Raw genomic sequence first — 5628 nt, 5'->3', positions numbered from 1 at the left:
ATTATAGTTGGTTGATGTATAGTGTAACATTGGAGTCAGGGGTAGAATTTAGTGATTGATCGCTTACATATAACATCCAGTGCTCATCACAAATGCCCTCCTTAATACCCATCTCCCACGTAGCCCATCACCCACCAACTTCCTTCCAACAACCCTCAGTTTGTTTTCTATAGTTAAGAATTGTCTTTTTCTTTTTTAATTTATTGTCAAATTGGTTTCCATACAACACCCAGTTTCTTCTATGGTTTGCCTCTCTCTCTCCCCACCCACATCTCATCTGTTTGCTTTCTTAAAGTCCACATATGAGGGTAAAATCATATGGTATTTATCTTTCTCTGACTTATTTCACTCAGCATAATACAGTTTAGCTCTGCCAAAGTCATTGCAAATGGTAAGATTTTTTATCTCTGTTCATTAGTATGGACATTTTGGCTCTTTCCATAATTTGGCTATAGTCAATGACGCTGCTATAATCCTTGAGGTATATGTACCCTTTGAATCTGTATTTTTGTATCTTTTGGGTGAATACCTAGCACTGAAATTGCTGGGTCAAAGGATAGTTATTTTTCTAACTTTTTGAAAAGACTTCATACTGTTTTCCAGAGTGGCTGCACCAGTTTGTATTCCCGCCAACAGTGTTAAGAGGGTTCCCCTTAATCTGCATCCTCGCCAACATTTGTTGTTTCTCTGCTGTTAATTTTAGCCATTCTGACAGATGTGAGGTGGTATCTCATCATAGTTTTGATTTGTATTTCTCTGATGGTGAGTGATGTTGAGCATCTTTTCATATGTCTGTTAGCCAGCTGTATATCTTCTATGGAAAATGTCTATCCATGTCTTCTGCCTATTTTAACTAGATTATTTGTTTTTTGGTGTGAAAAGTTGTTCTTGCAATTTCAAACTGTTTGCTACTACTCACAATCATACTGAATATGAATGCATAACTAGGTATCTTCGACACAATGAAAATGAAACACAAATAAAAATCCTTTCTCCATTTTTCTCTCTCTGTTTTCTAGTTACTAAATTCTGTTAGTTTATAGTTTTCATTCACATCCTAATTACTAAAGTGTAATCTTAAGGATTTTATGCATTTAAACACTTTTCAGTATCTTATAGGGGAATTCTTTTTTTTTTTTTTTTTCAACGTTTATTTATTTTTGGGACAGAGAGAGACAGAGCATGAACGGGGGAGGGGCAGAGAGAGAGGGAGACACAGAATCGGAAGCAGGCTCCAGGCTCTGAGCTGTCAGCACAGAGCCCGACGCGGGGCTCGAACTCACGGACCGCAAGATCGTGACCTGGCTGAAGTCGGACGCTTAACCGACTGCGCCACCCAGGCGCCCCGGGAATTCTTTTTTTAATCAATACTTCTTTAGGTCTACTGTAGAAATGGTAAGTGATGACATCATACTTGCATATTTCCCAAACTTCCCAATATTTTACACATTTATGACATTGATACTTTGAAAAGATTTTCTTTATATTTTTTATATCAAACACCATTTTTTTCCTCTGAAGTCTCTCATCTCCTCTGCCACCTTCTCCACTTAGTAATCTAGTTTTTGTCCATAAATTTAAAGACCTTGAACTCTGGCCCTTCTAGGTGACATAAATTCCAAATGTATTTATTCTCTTAAATATATTAGGTACACACTTGGCTTTTCCTTAAACACCAAAAACTGCAATAGTGTTAGGTTTCTTTCCCCAATATACTATTTTTCTCACATCATTCACCCATATATTCATTAATCCATTCATATTATCTTTACTGAGGTGACTTTGCAGAAAATAAGCTTAATATTTTAGATGCAACATTAATAGCACAAACATAGTTTCAGGTGTCATTACTATTTAGGTTATTTGGGGAAACTGATATTACAAAGTAGTGCAAAAATTTATGACTTTACCAATACAATAAAAGAATAATGGATTCACACATAGACTACTGTAACTAAGAATCTGGTTATGTCTATAGAAGAAATGATTTATTCAGATAATGTAAGGCTTTAAACTGGTAAATGTGGTAGAATGTGGTGAGGAAATTCCAAGCAAAGAGAAAGTAGATGTGTTAACTATAACTTAAAATATATAAAGATATATAAAGAACTAAACAACGTCCAACAGAGGTGGTGAGGGAAATGAAGCAGAAAACAATGGCTAGAAGGGAAAGAAAAATACTATGAAAGGCTACCAAAAGTATATAATTCATCCTAGAGACTAAAATGAAGCCAATTATTTGAGAATAGATTATTGAACACCCAAAACAAGAACAGGTTACCCTGGGTTTTTATCTGAGTTAGCATATGTCTGCATGAATAGAAACCATAGGTCTATTAATTAGGCAATTTATATGTATAGCTTCTCTTTCTATATACAACCAGATATTTCTTTTATCTGTATGAAAGATAACTTGTCATAATAGAATATGTTAGAGAAAAATTATTCAAACATTTCTTAAAAAATATAAAAGTATATTTTCTTTACCAAATATGCAAAAAAAACAACATATTTGTAAAAATGGTTTTCTACACATTTCTGTCTTTCTAAATTATAAGCTTCTGATTGTAGGCATCCTATATCAAGTCTCAGTAACTCAGAATATGCATTAGTACTCAATAAGTTTCAGTAACTTACCTTAAAATAATAATTTTAATGTAGAAATTCAAGATTTAAAGCATTTCATCACTTTATATGATTTGTCTTATATTAACCATATAAAATAAATACCACAAATGAGAGTAATAATATCACCTTTCTCACATTATTTTTTAAGAGCAAGAGAGCAAATTTACAGAAAAATGTTAACAGAGTGCTTAGCACATAAGTATTAAAAAATATAAATCCTCATGCAATTATGGTAATGACATTAAAAATGACATCTTGGGGGTGCCTGGGTGGTTCAGTCTGTTAAGCGTATGACTTCATCTCAGGTCATGATCTCACTGTTCATGAATTTTACCTGTTGTCAGGCTCTGTGCTGACAGCTCAGAGCCTGGAGCCTGCTTTGGATTCTGTGTCTCCCTCTCTCTTTGCCCATCTCCCACTTTCTCTCTCTCTCTCAAAAATAAATACACATAAAAAAAAGACAATTTGTTTCCTAACTCAATAACAATAAATTACTTTGTACACTTTTATTTTTTAAGGTTTATTCATTTATTTTAAGAGAAAGAGAGAGAGAGAGTGTGCACCTGGGCATGCAGGTGAGGGAGGGGCAGAGGGGGAGAGGCAGACCAAAGAGAGGGACAAAGAACCTCAAGCAAGATCTGTGCTAGGAACCTGACACGACAGTCTCACAAACCATGAGATCATAACCTCGGCCTAAATCAAAAGTCAGATTCTTAACCAACTGAACCAACCAGGCTCCCCAAATTACACTGGACACTTTTAATAATTGATTATAGTCTGAAACGCATCTATGGAAGTTGCTATTTCCTTTTCTGGTGTGGGGTACATAATTTATGGGAGTTGTTTTTTTCACTTGTTAAACTTGGGAAACTTTTACTTCTTGTTTAATGATAGTTGTTTTTATAATTTTTTTCCCCTGTAGACCACTTATCCTGGAAGCCCTGCCTCCAGGGAAGAAGTAATGATGAACTCAGATTTAAATCCTCTTTCCAAATTGCAATGACTTAGGGATATGATCCTAGAAATTTCATAGTCTTGATTGTCTTTCCTAAAAGGCAAGGGAAGAAGACCCATAATTCCCAGACAAAGCTATAATAAACTATTCTGTAGTCATGAGTGTATTCTTCCCTCTTTTGTTTCCCAAACTTCTGAGACTGTCAGGAAAAAAGCAACAAAAACAACTACTAATCCATAGAAATGATTCCAACTATGGATCTCATCCAAACCATGCATCTGTATGAAGGGGGACACTTTGTTCAGTTTTGAAAAGATGAGCATAAACATTAATACAAACTCTGAAGCATACTTCAGCAGGTAAGTAGAGATCTTACAACAGAGTTGACCCTTGAACTACTGTAAACAATTTTGTCTTATGATGTTTTAATGGTATTTTCTCTTCTCTAGCTTGCTTTAAGAATACAGTGTACAATATGTACACCATACAGACATGTTAATTGACTATTTATGTTATCAGCAAGGCTTCCTGTCATGAGTAGGCTATTATCAATTGGCTTTTTAGGTAGTCAAAAATTATATACAAAAATTATATATTGTCATATTGGCTAACATACAGTGTATAGAGTGTACTCTTGGTTTTGGGGGTAGATTCTCATGATTCATCACTTACATACAACACCTAGTGTCCATTCCAAAAATTGCCCTCCTCAATGCCCATCACCCATTTCCCCTCCCTCCCACCCCTCCCCCCATCAACCCTCCATTTGTTATATGTATTGAAGAGTCTCTTATGGTTTACCTCCCTCCCTCTCCATTTGTAACTATTTTTTTCCCTTTCTTTCCAAATCCTGCCTCTTGCAGCAACATGGATGGAACTGGAGGCTATTATGTTAAGTGAAATAAGTCAGTCAGATATTATATATTTTCACTCATATGTGGAACTTGAGAAACTGAAACCACCCTTTTATTTAAGTACAGAAAGAGTATCGCCCAGTAATACCCTTTAATCCAAAATCATCTTTCCCTTCTCCAAATGTATAACATTTATTTATTTGCCATGATAATAGGCCAAAAGCCTGATTAAAACTCTTCACACAATGTCACCATATTAAACATTTCATGTCTTGATAATTAATTTATTTATTAAAATTCTGAAAGATTATTTTAAGGAATCACAGAGAAAACACCAACGTTGTTCCGAAATAATTGCCTTTAACATTTTCAGTTCTAATTTCATGTGTCAGAAATTCATTAGTGTCCCTCGTCCATTAAATGTATGATAATGAAATGAATGAAAGAAGGAATAAATATTTTGATCCAGAAAGAACAACAAACTTAAGTCAGAAGGCCCAGAATATTGTCTCACTTCTATCAGTGAATCTCTATATAACTGACAAATTTTAACTCAACTTGCCAAGCCTCACCCACCAATCTACATACAAAAATTAATAATTAAATGTCACTCATTTTAAAATTATCTCTCAAACATCACCAAATATCAAACTTTTATGTACATTACAATATGGGATATGAAATATCTCTTTGCACTTATCCTGTGCTTTTTGTTTTCAATCACCTAGATATAGGGTGCAATATACATATTCCCAAATAATCAGCTTTAGTGAGTAAAAAGTCCCTTCTCTGCACTGTGTCCTGTTTGTATGTATATTTATGGTCCAGAAATTCTAGCATGAAGTAAGCTATCTTTTGTAGAATCCACTTCTCTCAGCTAGTCAAAATTCAGATGTTTAATATTTCCAAACTGCTTGTTAAGCATATGGTTTCTCTGCCTGAATGCCAAGATAAATAGTAAATTGTGATAAATTGAGTCATATTTCAGCCTTTCCCTTACCCTTGTAAGACCTGTGATAATCTCTCTTACTCTGGAGCCTGCTATCTTACAAAGATTACCTAAAGTTTATTTCATATTGTTAGAAACTGATCTGATCATGCAGAGGTTGGAGCCAGTAAGCAGGAGTCATGAACATTTTTTAAAATATTTCTATTATGTAATTGTGTTCAGTTATTTTTAAATTATTTCAT

The sequence above is a fragment of the Lynx canadensis genome, chromosome A1, assembly GCF_007474595.2.
Source record: "Lynx canadensis isolate LIC74 chromosome A1, mLynCan4.pri.v2, whole genome shotgun sequence".
NCBI classification, from domain to species: domain Eukaryota; kingdom Metazoa; phylum Chordata; class Mammalia; order Carnivora; family Felidae; genus Lynx; species Lynx canadensis.
Note: the sequence above shows the minus strand (reverse complement) of the source record.